The following is a 16889-nucleotide window of genomic DNA, read 5'->3' as shown; positions in this document are numbered from 1 at the left end:
TTACAGACCATTCAGATCATCTTCAACTTGGAAAAACGTGGAGGCATATTCTCAAGGAGTTATCGCAGAGTTAACGGCACTTTATTGCAGCCAAAGTGGCGATAAATGTATCGCCCAATTCACAAGCTGGTTCTAACAGCCCATAGCACCAGTTTACCTGCGACAGCAGCTGCAAAAAACATCACCACAGACGACCCCGCAACTATCGCTAATGAGATGCAGAGTATGCGTTCCCGTTCGAAAAGCCGCGACAACACCACATCTCAACATTCTCAACGACCAGCCAGATGTGCGAAAAGACCACAAAACAAGTGATAAGGCGGGTTAGCTGCAGGAAAGTAACACCTGCTCTTACCTGGTGTAAAGTAGGACCACAACCTGCACCAGAAAAGGGAGCCCAGCCCAGAGCCACACCTGAAGGGCAACAGATGCCATGGAGCCACTCATCATGCAGCTCCGAGCCCCAAGAGGGCCACAACACCCACCGCCACCACCCCCAGACCCCCCCCCCTCCTCTGACACCCATCCCCTGGACACCGGGACCAACACTAAGCGCAGACAAAGACAGCGACCCCAGAAAATGCACCAACCTCACAGACCCAACACCAGAGAATGCCATTGCCCACTAAATGCTCGAAGGGACAACCATCCTCCGCATCCTGACCACCATTGTCCACAGGCTGACGGTGCCAACACAGCGGACAGACAACATCCCTCTGCAGACAAAGCTGCTGGCTGTGATTCTCCTGTTGGCCTCTAGTACCCTCTAACCAACAACTGCCCGAGTCACAAGCCAGGCCACTCCAAGTCCCTCACAAGGGTCATAATGGGGTACCAAGCTGATGGTGTCATCCATCTATACTTCCCACACACTGCGCAGGAACAGCCGGAGACCAAGAAAGGCTTCTACGCCACAGCTGGCTTCCCGCACGTGTCAGGGGGCAATTGACTGCACGCATGTCCTACTAGTGGCCCCTGCCACTAGTGCATATATCCAATCAATGTGCAGGCAATAGTGGACCAACGGGGAATCACCGCCCACGTCGCCGCAAAGCACCCGGGCAGTGTGCATCATTCATACATCTCCAACAGTCCATCATCAACCTGCACTACCAGGATGGCACCCACGGAGATGCACTGTTCGTTGGCTAAAACCAAATGCACACACCACAACTCCACAATCATGCAACTCACAACACAAGAAATGCACACCTTACATGCTCACATACATCAAACATGCACACCCACCAGACACAACAGCACAACTCACTGTGGGAACGTGGCCCAGCCATGTACATTAGCCATCAACCGCATAGCACCTCAGCCACACAATAGCAGAATGTCTGAAGAGGTGGGGACCAGGCATGTGCGAAGGAGGCAAGTGACCGATGAATGAGAATGTACACAATACCGAGTATGGCGTGGATGTAATGGCCAGACTGCGGTATGCAGACCACACATACATATCTATGTCGACACACACCGTTGGTGTTCGGAGTGTAGTGGACAGTGGTGCAACCATGTCACTCCAGCCAGTGGGAAAGATTGCGGGAATGAAGCTTGTTACGTCCCCCCCATAAGCGGAGTGGGCTGGCCCGGCGTACGCCAGGACAGCATAGGGGTGTGAATAAAAGGCACGTAACTCTGGGCCTGGTCCTCTTCCGGAATGCCCAAAGTCTCTGCCTCCGACCCCGCCACAAGGCTGACGCCGTGTGCGGCGGGGCCTGCGATCCTGTGCGCCTGCTGCACCACGAGACCCTGGTCCCCGAACCCGTCCTATACTATAGTACATCTGGTGCAGGAACTTATAATTATTAAGTTTAAAATTACCATTAACTGCAAAGCTCCCAGTCATACGACGGCTATCTTCCCATTCCTCATCAGTCAGCGGCTGTGGTAGACGCTTATACAGCTGCATAAGTATGGTTTGAGAGACTCTCACTGTTGCAAGCGATGTGGTGCAGATGAGGTTGATTTTGCACACCTGGCGTGGGTCTTCCCAAGAATCCTTGCATTTTGGGATGAAGTGATAACGGCATTGACTAATATTACAGGTGTGCAGATTGAACGGGATGTGCGGGTAAAAGCCAGTACAGCATGGTCAGCTGCTGTGGCCAGCATACTCTGGGAGCGCAGGATGTCACCAACGGACATGAAAGTTGGTCATGATGTGTAACGGAGACCACAAGGCACAGCCCCACACTGTGCACCACAGATACTGGACCTGGTTATGGCTAAAGGTTATGACCTATGCCGAGTATCCGCTACAGACGGTACCCAGAAGGAACAAGTACTGGGTACAGGGTGTGAAAAACACCAAATATCCTGGTTACAGGTGTGCAGGTGTGCAGATTGAACGGGATGTGCGGGTAAAAGCTAGTACAGCATGGTCAGCTGCTGTGGCCAGCATACTCTGGGAGCGCAGGATGTCACCAACGGACATGAAAGTTGGTCATGATGTGTAACGGAGACCACAAGGCACAGCCCCACACTGTGCACCACAGATACTGGACCTGGTTATGGCTAAAGGTTATGACCTATGCCGAGTATCCACTACAGACGGTACCCAGAAGGAACAAGTACTGGGTACAGGGTGTGAAAAACACCAAATATCCTGCTTAGACAGAGTCTGTCCGGGTCCATGACAATGTCACACTGCAATGCCTCTCTGTTTACTGGACCATTGCGTGGTCGAAGTGGATGTGCAGTAACAAAAGATGTCTGATCATCCATGTGCTAGAGACAAAACAGGGGTGGGGGGGAGGAGGGGAGGGTCAGGCACACATTTATTGTTTACAAACTCTTTAATGGCATGGCAACAAACGGAATAATTGGATGGGCTTTCAGTGCCTTGCTCTGGGCCTGGTTGGGATGCTGTGTGGGATGACAACCTCCTCGGTTTATGCCACCTAGTACCTGGTCCAGGTAGGGATCCAGAAAGTAGTGTCCCCGCTAATGGAGTTTGAGGTTTGTAGTCCATGGGAAAGCCAAGACGCTTCTGCTCTGCAGAACTCCTACTAGCTAACATTCCACACATACACAGAACCAGATCAGGAGGACGAGTGTTCTCTTACATCGTTCCTAAAGCTTGGAATGACCTACTCATCAGAGCCTCCTCCTATCTTCTTGAAGTCTACAAAAAACTGAAGACCTGGCTTTTCAGTTAACCAATCTACCATAGGGAGGGCTATGCGCACACAGCTACTCTGGGCCAGGATACCCTTGCTGGTTGTTAGATTTGGGGGTCTCTAGTTGGCAGAGTTAGGTACCTTTGACCACATAGGGACCCTTGCGTCTAGTCAGGGTAAGGAGGTACACTCCTAAAATAACTCCTGCTCACCCCCTTGGCAGCTTGGCATGAGCAGGCAGGCTTATCTCAGAGGCAGTGTATAAAGCATTTGTGAACACATACAGTAACCCAGTGACAACACTACAGATGGACATCACACAAGTTGTAGTATAACATTAAGTGTTTTTATATAGACTTAACACAAGACCACAAACGACAAAAATCCACAATACTGTACTTCAAAAATGGCAGAAATAGCTTAGTTCTCTTTAGATGTAAAATGCGACACTTTTAGTTCAATATTCCTTTGGATGCGTAACTCTATACAACGAAAGTATTGCTGGGAAGGTGATGCGTCGGTTCCTTAACCCTTTCCATGCTCATGACGAGCTCAGCTCGTCATGATGCACGGTTGAGCTGTGCTGATGACGAGCTGAGCTCGTCATGATTAGTAGGAATGACGAAAAGTCAGCATAGGAGGGGAAAACACCTAGCAGCCAAGGTGTTAAACGCAAGAACGGTGATGCATTGGGTCACTCCTGCTGCGTAGGGGATGCGTCGGTTTCTGTGGCGGTGCGACCAGCAGCGCCTTGATGCGATGAAGATCCGGTGCAATTAAACATAATGGCTCTCCTTTTTGATGAGACAGCGATGTGTGCATGCCCGGCGGCCGGGCAGCGACTCAGCGATTCTTCTGAGCCGCCACAGGCCCTGTGACACGCTTCCCGGGTGATGCGATGGCAGCAGCGGTGGCACGCTTCCCGGTGATGTGATGGCGTCTGCTGCAACGGCGACACTTTTCTCCTGTGATTCGACGAAAACGGCTGCGGTGGTGACACGCTGCTCGTCTTTAGTCGAGCTTCCAGCTCCCAGCGACACAGTCTCTCAGAAGGCCCAGCTCAACAGCAGTCACTTAAATACCCAACAAGGGAAGGCAGGGGAGCTGGTTGGTGAAGTCTGTTGTCCCTGAGACTTCAGCAGGAGGCAAGCTCTGTCTCAAGCCCTTTAGAGATCCTTTACAAGTTGATTTGAAAGAAGCACAAAGTCCTTTCTCCTTTCTTTGGCAGTCAGGCAACGACTGCAGGCCAATACCCCAAACAAGGATGTATGACGGGACAATGCGTACCGTTACGACGCGTCCCTTTACGACACAGTTTTAACAACGCAAGTCGTTACAACGACTTGCGTTGGGGGGGCGCTGATAGTGAATAGTTTAATTTACTATTCCGACACCAGTCCCCGTGGATAGTAGGGAAGGTTTTGGATAGTAAATTAAACTATCCCCTATCCTAGAGCGCCCTCCAGCGAAAGTCGTTGTAACTACTTTCGTTGTTAAAGCTGCGTCGTAACGGTACCGCGTTGTACCAGTTACGTTGTAGTGGATAATTCCCCCCAAACAACATTCAGCGTAAGGATAGTCTCCACAGTTTCTCCGGTTCCTCTCCTCAGAAAAGGTTCTTCTTGTTTCCCAAAAGTGATCTAAAGTTCTGGGGTCTGGGTCCCTATATTCATACTAGCAAATCCTCTGTCCTCTGAAGGCAAAGAGTCTTGTACCCAGTCCAAACCAGTTCTGTGCAGTCCTGGAGCACTTGGTTGACAAGACTCCTTCTTTCCTTTGACAGTGTGGGCAAGGGACATCAGACGCACCACAGGAGTTGGATCCAGCAACTCCTCCCACCCATCTACATGCAGATAGCTCTATTCAGCCCTGTGCTGACTCACCCCTTCTCCTGGAACCCCCCAGCCCCCGTCACTCAAACTCCAGACAAGGAATACACAACCTAGCAGAGGCAGGATTGGACAGTTAGGCAAGAAAATACCTACTTTCTACAAGTGGTATTTTCAAACACAGAATGTTACAACCACCTTCACTAAAATATGTATTTTATTATTCTGAGTTCAGGCATACTAAACTCAAATTTCTTCCTAGTTCCCTGAGTCAGTTACGATTATAAGATGTTATAATCAAACTGCCCATTCTGGCCTAAGGAGGAACAGGTAGACTTGAAATAGTGAAAAACGAAAATGGCTGTGAATCACTATTAGGACAGGCCACACACATCAGGGCATGTCCTACCTTTTACCTACAATGCATCTTGCCCTTGGGCCTACCATAGGGGTGACTAATATGCAGAAAAGGGAAGGTTTTGGGACTGACAAGAGGGTGCACTTGCCCAGTCAACATGGCAGTACCAGACTGCACACAGGCTCTGCAATGGCAGACCTGAGACACACTTTACAGGCTGCTTCTGTGTGTGGCACAACAAGATCTGCAACCCCACCAGCAGCATTTGATTTACAAGCCCTTGGGCACACTCAATGCACTGTACTAGAATCTGACAAGTAAACCAAATCAGCCAATCATGGAGTCACTAATCCATACATCAGTTTACCATAGAGATCATATGCACTTTAGCACTGCTGATCAGTGCTAAAATGCCCAGAGTCCTAAAACCAACAAAAACACGTCAGACAAAATACAGGAGGAAGGCAAAAACTTCAAGGATGACCCTGCAAAAAGGGACAAGTCCAACACTGGTGATAATGCACTTTCCAGATAGATATAAAAAGATTGTACAAAGTGTCAGCCTGTTAATGTATGCCCCCTTTTGTGACCAGATATGTTGCGAAGGGAGTAGACATTGGATCCAAGCAGATTGTGGTCCCTTGGCTAGCTCAGGCTGGCAGATCTTTGGTCTTTTAACCCCTATGATATTTCTATAGCGCAAACCTATCTAATGCTGATTCAATTTTTGATATCTCTGCCAATCAATTTTATTTTCTGTTCAGAATTTGATCTGCATGCAGTTACAAGAACAGCACTGTCAATGTACCACTTTCTTTAGTACATCAAAGAATATAGATTTACACCAATACACTTTAGGATTTCAATTTGGGCCAGCTCCTGCAGGACCTGTGTTGGACCAAAGATACCCCCAAGGTTCAGCCTGACTCTCCACGATGTTGTGACCGCTTTCCTGGTGCATGTCCTCCTTCATGGTTCCGCTGCAGGACTGAACAGTGGAAGGAACTACTCTTCCTAGCATAACCATTAGTTGACATTTTGCAATCAATTTTGATTTAACCATGGTCATATAATCACCAAAAATAATACAACGCTTTTGCTGTTCCTCCACCCCCTCTACCAAGAGAATACCCAACCACACTCAATATACAGCCATCTGGTGTAACCCAGAGCTCACATAGTTAGCGTCATAAACTAGTCCAAGGACATCCACCTCCTAGTAATACTTAAAATGTAAGGCTCTTATGAGATTGTGGACAAGCTAAATCTGGTAACCTTTGAATAGAAAACTCACAAGAGGTCCCTGTAAGTGTAGATCCGATGGGACACCCTCCATTGCTAAGGTTGACCGTAGTCTTCCAACCCATTCTGTTTTTTTCCGCTTATTACCACTGTTTTGTGTAAGTGCAAATACTTTTTTAGCTGTTAGGGTCATGGTTGTTTTATGTTTTCAGTTGTTCTTTAACAAAACGATCAATAGCAGGGATGGGGGCACCCCTGTCTGGGCCCCTGCTCAGTCTGAACACATCCGCTTTTGTACCGTAGCTTTGGGGGCTGCATATTTAGCCTCTATTAATGTCTTCATGTTTGGCCCTAATCCTATTTTCCTTAGTATGTGTCTAAGGAAAACCAATTGTTCCAAGTCAAATGCTTTTTAGCATCCAGAGACAGAATGGCCATGCGTAACTTTTCCTTTTCAAACCTAATACAATCACAGCTAGATCTTTGGGAATTGGGTATCCTAGCATTTCTTTAATATGACTTAGTATCTCCGTACGCTCAATAATTAGGCAAGCCCACCAACTATGCAATATTCCCATCAAGATCACATCCTCACCACCAGACCTCCTCTACCACCTCACCCATCCTTTTATTTTGTCTGAGGTTATTTACCATTGGAGCACCAGTTTGTACTTAGTTTCTTTGTTTTGTACGTTGCAAATTAAATTGGGGATAGCGCTCTATGGGGCATATTACCAACAACTAGCTATAATTATCGCTATGTTGGTTTAGCGACAATATTTTTATCACCGAGCTGCGGCGATTTTTATCGCTTAGGAACCTTGCTATTATCAAGGTTTATCTCCTAAGCGATAAAAATCGGCCGAAATGCATGAATATCGCTGAAAAGTCAGCGATATTCATGCATTACCGAGCTAATGCTCTTAGCCATGTTATCCACCTACCCTTGGATAACATGGCTAAGAAGTGCTCAGGGGCAGGTGTTAGCTTTTGGAGATATTCGCGCTTAGCGCGAATATCCCCAAAAGTTGGTAATAGGAGATAGCGATGTTAGCGACTGTTTCCAGTCGCTAACATCTTGGCACGCCCACTTTGCATGTCATTAGTGATAAATATCACTGACATGCAAAGCGGGGCCCAAGATGGTCGCTATCTCCTACTAGCTGTCGCTAACTGGTGTTAGCGACAGCTAGGTAATAGGGAGGTAATTTTATCTCCGCTTTCTTGGCTTTTAAAGCCCAAAAAGTGGAGATAAACCCCCTTGATAACATGCCCCTATATTCTTTGCTCACTATTTGGAGGAATCTCTTTCCCAAACATCCGACTACATTTCTTAATGAGGGGCCATACTGTCTGCTGTTCTGGGAGATATATTGTGGGATAAATGTGAGGAAAATGGGTATATAATATGGTGTGGTTGAGACCTCACCTTGTAATACACCACCAATCCCTTTAGGAGCAGTCAGGTTTCGTTTGTTAAACTTTAGTTCTACTCTAGGTAGCTGTGGCTCTTAGCATTAAGCCTTACACAAAGTAACAAGTGTAAAGCAGTTAAACAGCGCCCCAATTGAAGAAAAAACACCACTCTCAAGAAAACTGACACCAATTTATAAAAATAGGTTATATTTTTAAGAATGTATGGACACCAAGATGAAAAAAAATTCACTAGAGGATTCCGGAGATATAGAATTTAAAAGAATCAATAAATCAGGGCGTTTCATTTCACCGCAGACAAGCATTTGAAATGTCAATGAATTTGACACTTAGAAATCTTTTTCAAGAAAATATTTGGTAAGATGGAATGCTGTTCCTTAGGGTTACTTTGGCTGACCAATTCCGACAGGGAGCCTGACCAGGTCAAAAGACACAGTTACCTTGCCAGAAAAAGCAGTCTTGAGTCCAGTTCCAGCATCTATGGCTCCTTTCCTTTGACTTATATGGAGTAGTCCTGATGCAAGATATACAGGATGCTAAAGATGCTGTGCAGTCATTGAGGGGAGGCGGGGGGAGGGGGTATTCCTGGGGCTGCGCCTCAGACCACGGTCCGGGTGAGGTGATTCTCATCACAGGAGTCGGCATACTTCAAAGTCCTCTGGGTCAGCAGAAACCCAGTCGCCCAACAGAGCGGAATCAGCGTTTTCCTTCTTTTGGCTATAATTCTTCTTCTGGGTGACCAAGTTGCACTCTGACGACTTTCCAGGGTCTAACAAACTCAGATGCAACTTTTGGGCATTGGGTCTTGTTCAGCTGGGCTGCACAGTGGCAAGGAGCTGTGATCTGGGCTACCAACTAAGCCCAGCTGGCTTCTTGAGCGTTTGTGGCCCTGTGTTGCAAACAGGAAGTCAGGTAACTGACTCTTGGAGTCTCTGCTTGGGGGACAGCTTCTCCATGAGTGGAGTACAGCAGGCGCACTAACCCAAGGAGCAGTAGGTGCAATCAAACTTCGGTGCAGCCTCTTCTTCACCGGTTCCATGGTCAGCCGGGCAATCCTTCTTCGCCAGTCAAGCAAAATTGGAGTTCTGGGTGCCAGGGTGCCCTTTTATGCTCAGAATGCGCCTTTGAGGTGGTTGCAGTCATTAGCCAATAGGCTACTTGGTTCTCTCCCACCTTAAGACAACTTCCTATGAATTGTGGCATCTAGCTTTCGCAGCATGCTCTATTCTGCCCGTTTGCAAGATGTTGAAATCCTCCTGGTGTGAGGCGCTTGGTAGCCCAATGTAGCAGTCTGGCTACTTGGGAGCTACACACCCAGGATAAAAAACTCTTTGGCAACTGGTTTCCCTTCCCCTCTCACCTGTGTGTTCACCATTTGCCCTTCAAATGGGGCTTCCCCTTTAAAGCTTGCCTATTTGAATAACACCCCGTGTGGTTTCCTGCCTGCGATGGGTAACACCTCTTCCAATGGCAAGCTCCTATGGTTTCATTTCCTGGGAGTCATTCACATGTCTCCCCAGGAGAACAGAAGGCTGTCTGTGAGGACAGTCTTTGTGTACAACCGTGAACTGCATTGGAAACCTCTGTTAACCAAAGTGCCAACTTCTAAAGTTGCACTTTGCTCACCAGTGACATTAAATCAGATTTAATGCACTGATTATTTTGATACCTTACAGTCCCAACTTTAGTAGTCCCATTCAGACGTTAGCAGGGTTGAAGTGTCAGCCTGTAACTCTGTACTTGCCAATAGGGCTACCAGCCTCCAGCAGAGTAAAAACAACAATGTAGGTCTTTTTACAATTGGAACACGTATAAGTAAATGTTTCACTTTTAATGTACATCAGAATGACTTGGGGCTTGATAAGCCTACCTTAGCGGCAACATATATATATATATATGAAAAAAAAGGGAGGATTGGGCTTTGCCTTTACCTTATATGGCCAAGTCAAAATTAGCAGTAAAAAAATGCTCTCCAGTCAGTAGTCTGGGAGACGTGTTTTACTTCCTCATACTAGTGGTGACACAACTATTGCTGTAGTCCATGAGAGGCACTTTTAATTACAGGCCCTAAGTACCCCATGGCATATAACAAGGATTTATGAGTAAATTACGCTATTCCAATTGGGTGTAAGCTAATCAGTCATGTACCTTTTTAAGGGACAGAACACATGCACTGCGTCCTGATTATCCAGGCTGAAGGCATTTCAGAATAATTACACCAGTGCCTAGTAGTCAAGCCTAGTGCAAAAAGCAGGGGTAAACATGCACAAAGCCTGTATTCTAACATTAAATATTTTGAATGTTCTTCTTTGTGGTAGAAATTAATGAACTTTTCAAAGGGTGTAAGATCACTGGTGCCTGCTTCATTCTTACCATGTGAAAGTGCCCAGTGGCATAAATAGTAAATAGTGTAGCCTTTCAGACTCTTACTTTGAATTGCCTTTTTATATTCTTTGAATGATTTGATTTCTCCTTTGAGGAAGAGGTCCGTCATCATACAATAGTCATCTTAGGCACCTTCACCATACAGACCTATGTGAAATCAGAATTATTGAACAAAGGCATAAAGGGAGAAGGAAAGGATGTCAAATGCTAGTTTTTCCATCAACCACTCCCAGATTTCCAAAGTAGTACCAACTACTTCTGACACATAGCTTACGGAGGACCTTGACTATTTTGCAAGCAGATAACATCCCATGGAGTTCGTTCTAAGAGGGTGGCTGTTGAGCTCTTTGGTGATATTGGGTTAATACAGGGAGGCCTACAACATCCGAAATATTGTTATGACCGATTTAGAAACTGAGTTTTTTTGCCAGCAAAATAAAAGTTTTAACTGCCATCTGCAGGGACGCAATCTCTTTTGCTGGAAGTACTTGGTACAGATATAAAAAGTGGGGTAGTATATTCAACTTTATGCCACCTACCCAGCTACATATGCCCAACAAGGAAATTAATAGGGGCTGGGGCTGCCAGCCATGAGAGGCTTGTTAAGTTTCTCCAAGAGTCTAGGGTATTTTGCCCTGTATAAACATTCCAATGAAGGCATGTCATGCACTCCTAAATTTGTTTTTGTCTTTTGCCTGTCAAAATAGCTTGTCTGTGCTTAGAACTGATCATTATGTTGGTCCAATCATACACCCAATCCCTCACATTTACCTACATTTACTTTGAAGCCAAAGACTATACCATACTCCTTTGAGGTGTTCAGTATTACAGGAATAGAAATGAATGCGTTTCCGAGTAAGAAATATATCACCTATAAAGATATGAATCTTTTGTCCCCTCCCCTTAAATGGCATATTTTCTATTCTTACCTCGTCTCTAGTTATTGCTCCTAGAGGTTCTCTTGCCTTGAACAACAGCAGGGACAGGTGCACCCCTGTCTAGTTCCCCTGCCCTATCTGAACACATCAGACTTTAAACAATTGACTGTTACCATAGCCGTGGCTGCTGAATATTTAGCCTCTATTAATGTCCTCATGTTTGGCTCTAATCCTATTTTCCTTAGAGTACGTCTAAGGAAAACCCACTGCACCATGTCAAATGCTTTTTCAGCATCCAGGGACAGAATGGCCATGTGTAGCCTTACCTTTTTCACTATCTTTATCAAGTGAAGGGTGCTTCTAATGTTGTTAAACTTGTGCCTAAGGTAGATAAAACCTGATTGGTCAGGTTGTATTAGGAACTTCATGTGTAGCATAAATAAGTCTGTCAGTAAAAGTTTTGGTTAACATCTTGGAATTTGTATTGAGAAGGGAGACTGGCCTAAAAATACACAACTTTTCAGAGGACATCCCACATTATGGATCAGGGTGATACCAGTGTCTGCATTTGATGGAGAATTTGTTATGAAAGAGAAAACACAAGTTGCACAATTTGACGAGTCTGGGTTTCAAGTCTGCAGGAAAGTACTTCTAAGATGTATTTGTTAGGCAATCCATGCTGAGCACTTTGTTGAGTTCTAACTCTTTGATTACTTTAGCTGCTTCCTTATTCGTGATTCAATTGCCCTATTACAGACGTCTTTAGTGTTAATGTAATCTCCTGTAAAATTCGTCCTTCCCGACAGGTATCAATTGACTCCCCCCGCCCTGTAAAGAGTTTGGTGAAAATCTTGAAATGCCATCTTCCTTTGGCATTTCACTCTTTGGATCTAGCATACTAGGGATTCTTGTTTTTGTTGAGTCCAACCAAAGGAGTTTCGCTGAAAGACTATCTAGTTTGTTGGTCTTCTCATAGTACTTTTGTTTACAACAAATAAGTGCTCTCTTTTTCTGTAGCAAGACAGTTCAGCTACTCCACGAAGGAGAGTTTCTCCCATAGGCCTCAAAGGTTCCTGAAGTTTTATATTTAGACAGCAGTTTTAGGTTCTGGTTCCAATTTTATTTTTGTTAGGGGACAATTTAATTTTTGATCAGTTATAAAATTCCCCTTTATTACTGCCTTAAAGGTGTCCCACAATTTGGTCAGTGGGGTTACATTATCCTTGCTTAATTTAAAACAAGCCTATATCCTCGCTATAATCTCTTGGACATACGTTCTTTCAAGAGGGCGACAGTGCACCTCAATGAACGTTTACTACCCATAGGCACCCCTAACCTCATGACCCATACCACCACTTTGTGGTCATTTAGCTCCAGCAGATCTATATATACTCTTGCTATGTATTGCAGAAGATATTGTGTTCCCCATACCTAAAAAATCCTTGAATAGGAGAGATGGACATGTGAAAAAAATGGGTATTCTTTGTCTTGTGGGTAAAATGAATGCCATACATCAAAGAAGCCCTGTTCTCTAATTGCATCTTTCAATGTTCTAGACATGGCCCCATCGCAAATATCTGCTCAGTGGATGTTGGTCCAGTGTGGACCTTCAAACTCAGCCTAATCGTTTCACTCTTTGGCAACTGCTTTCCTCACTGTAGTAGAAAGAGCCTAAAGATATCTTGGCTGGCATTCAGGGCATGAAGCTATCACACTGACAGGTCATTCCTCCACATTGACTACTAGGATAATTCATCTGCCATGTTGTGTGTTGCGTATTGCTTTGTGAATTATGAATGTGAGATCTTCATATATAGCAATCATAACCCCCCTCTCTTGGAATTAGTAATTGTAAAGTATTGACTGGGGTATCTGATGCGTCATGAAGTCAAAGTTCTTCTTTACGAGGTGAGCATCCGGAATGCAAACCAAATCTGGAGATTCAGCTTGATTGGGGAGTTCAGCCCAGATTATTATTAAAGAGTTCTGTCCATATTCCATCAACTCTCCCCTCCTATTTTTCCTCCCTCCGAGAAAATTTCTGTCATGAATGAGTAAGTAAGCCGTGGACAATATCCACACCCCTGATCACCTGTATCAAACTTACTTAACCCATCTCAATGTAAAGAGCTGTCAGACTGCTTTAGAGTGCCACCCCAAGAGTGCTCCCTCCTCTACCAACATATAGGTTACCCTCCGTACTGCTCCTTTCCTAGAAATAATAACTGTTGTTCATGCTTGTTTTCCCATTAAGGTTTAAGATCATCTTCTTAGACCTTCTGCTTACTCTGTACCCGTGTTCTTTCATACTAGAGGACATATTTTGTTTATCGGCATTTTGTTCATCGACATTAAGGTTCAAAGCTGTCTGGCCATCCTCTGGGGTGTGAATAATAACGGTCCTCAGATTGATCTGGAACCAGCACACATGTTATTTTCTCAACTCTGTAGTGATTGGGATACAGGCTCTTCCTTTGTTCAAGGTGCTTTGAGATAGGTCATGGAAGAACATAACTTCATAGTCTCTGAAGAAAACCATATCAGACTTCATATGCCTGAGAAACATCGACCCAAGCTTCACCAGTATCTTGGTCATGGCCTCTGTCCCTCTTAGGAAGGAGGAGTACATCCGGCATGCCTGAACAATGTTCTACTTTTCTTAAAGGATTGATCTAAGATCTGTGCCGTATTCATCGATACTTTAGCCCTCAACTGATTCCTTTATGTAGCAAATTGTAAAATTGGCTCTTTTAGACCTATCCAGAATGTCATATTTGTTGCTCTGATCTTTTAATTTTTCCACATGGACTGAGTTTTGTACATATTGCTTTCAAGAGAAGGGATCTTTTCTTCATGCGATGCAACTCCGTTCGCAGTTGAATGTACTTCTTTTGTTAAGTCTGAAATAACTGGCTATTTCCTTTTTGTCATCTGAGTGGCGAACGTTTCTATGAACTTTTGATACCGATCTGCCAAGCATGCCTGAAGGTCCTCCTTGGTAAAGTGGGGTGAGCTGTCGGTCTTCCTAGGATCCCATTTCAAAAACGATGAAGGCTCTGGGTCGGTCAGTTGTACACTTGGATATGGCACTCCCTCCCTCCCAATGATCATTGAATTCTCTTTAAGATTAACTCAATTTCGATCTTGGCATGCATTTTGATGCTGAATTGGGGAAGTGGTGTTGCACACATTGAATTGTCATCCAGCATATATGACTGCTTCATGTAATTGGAATTCTGCAGATCAGGCCATAAAGCTCATGAAGGCCCTTATCCACCAGTGGACTTCAGAGGCCTGCATACCATACTCCCACTGGTGGCCCTGATCTAATATATGCATTATGTTGTGCTTTTTGGGTGTTGCTAGGTACTCTCTGACTAACGTCTTTCAGTAGTTTATCTAGAAATTCACTGGGGTTATCAGCACCAGGCCCATCTTGTCTTTTCAGGTATGCCAGCGACAGCACTCCTGAAGCGGAGGGTCAGACAAAAACAAGCCTGAATTCATTTCCAGGCGCCTGTTCTACGAGGCTCATTATGGCCACTGTGAGTACGTACCAGCAATTCTCTGCAGCTCCGGGAACCCTCTTCGCCTTCCTCTTACCACTTCTCCTCACTACAACACATTCCCACTGGATTTTCATGGCCAGATTACTTTTGCAAGGCTCTTTATTTCGCCGAGGCAGGGTTGGGGGGATCTATGAGTAGCTTTGATGACAAGCAGCCATCTTCATAGGGGTCCCGGCCATGCCCCTGCAGTGATAATTTATTAGTATAAAAGATAACCACACACATTTACCTCTGCCTCAGCCAGTGGTAAATTTGTTTTAAAAAAAAGTGCAAGTGCCCAAAATTTTTAAGAGGCTATCGTCCACTTCCACCATTGGCACTTTGCAAAGCTGGATGTAATACCTGATCTGACTTGCAGGAAAGCCCACCTTCCTCAAGCGGGTTCAGCAGACTTTCTGTTGTATTCTAAAATAAAGTGTCCCTCTCGGGTAGTAAAAGACAAACACAGTTAGAGCTCAGTGGGCCACTCACAACCATGGCTACTGGTGCTGCTGCATTTGCTGCACTAATGGTAACTAAACCCCCTTGGTTTCTCTTAGGGATTCTTGCACTACCTGTTCTCTAGCTAGGAAAAGTTTGCATTGTTGCTGTTTGGATAGAGTGTATAGAGTGATTCGGGGAAGTTGGTATTATCCTTAAAACAAACACAACTAAAATTAATTCCTTGACATTATAGAAAACATGGTTTGACCTATTATTTTTTTTGTGGCAGTGAGAATTGTGATATGATGAGAGAAAACATAGCAAGGACAGTGCTAATGATGAAAGTTTTAGTAAATGCCAATGACCTTTGCCACCGGTTGCCTTGTGTCTCTGAAAAACAGATTTGTCATTGCTGCTATAGTTACGGGCCAACAAGAAAATGCTTTCCCCCAAGTTAGCTATAAGTGCGGTGTTATTATCAACTTTAACAAACTGCGATGAAACCTATCTTTTGGGGGAGAACGTTACCATTATCAGGTGAGCCGACTTAGCCATTAGGCAGCTGCAAGACAGTGGACAGATTTTCTGGTAACATTTCTTCCGGGACGCCTGACGTCTAACACATCCTCTCCACCTGGGTTAAAAGAGAGGAATATCCAGGGGCGTAGCTTTGTCAGTATGACTGGGGGAGGGGGGTGGGGGTGTGGTGGAAGGAGGTTGAAGAAGACAATCATGTTCAGCCCATTATATGGGAAGCAAGACATGAGGCGAGCTTAAGGGACATTGGAAAGAGAGAGGAAGGCGGATTGTTAGGGATACTTAAAAAACAATATTTTTCAAAAAATCATCATTTTTAAGGCCTTCAAAACACAGACGAGAGTGTGTGCGTTTTTGTTTTTTGTCAAATCCCAAGTGAAATCCGACAGACACTTTACATCATTAGACTGAAAGCCATTGTTCCTAACTATTTACAACAGAATAGAGGGGGGGCTGTAACTCCCCAAACACCCCCACGGATCTATGCCTGATGGGAATATCTGGTTCTGGGAATAGAATTAAGCAGACCTAACAAGTGTCAAGGTATGTGGAAGTAGGGAGTTTGATGGAAGACAACAAAGGATGAGAAGAAGGAGGAGGAGACAGATTGACAGGAGACAGAGCAGAAGGAGGATAGTCTGTACAGAGGCGAAGGAAGGATGGAATGTGGCAGAAAGAAAGGACAAGAGAGCAAGCAGAACAACGCGGAAGAAGAGCAGGATCAAGAGAGACAGCACAAAGGAGAGGAGCAGAATATGTCAGGAGAAGTAGGTGAATGGAAGGAGCACAAGGTAAAGAAAGGAGACAAATTACCTAAATGGCTCCATAGACATATCCTCATATCCACCTGTGACCCTACGACAATTCGGAGGGAAGTAGGAAGTCCCCAACGACCAGTCACAGAAATGGACTGTGAATTAAGGCGAGTTTTGGGGAGGTGTTACCAAATATACACTTCATTCTACAGATGACTGGTATTGGGATCTGTGTACACTTACTATCTGGGCAGGGGTATTAGTAAGTGGTTGCCTGCCATGGTATCCAACACTGTTTCTGGTTTCATTTTGGAGTGAGAATATCACATAGCAGGTTTTGATGGTGGGAGA

The sequence above is a fragment of the Lissotriton vulgaris genome, chromosome 8 (genome assembly GCF_964263255.1).
Source record: "Lissotriton vulgaris chromosome 8, aLisVul1.2, whole genome shotgun sequence".
Taxonomy (NCBI): domain Eukaryota; kingdom Metazoa; phylum Chordata; class Amphibia; order Caudata; family Salamandridae; genus Lissotriton; species Lissotriton vulgaris.
The sequence above is the reverse complement of the archived record's forward strand: the minus strand, read 5'-3'. Positions refer to the sequence as shown.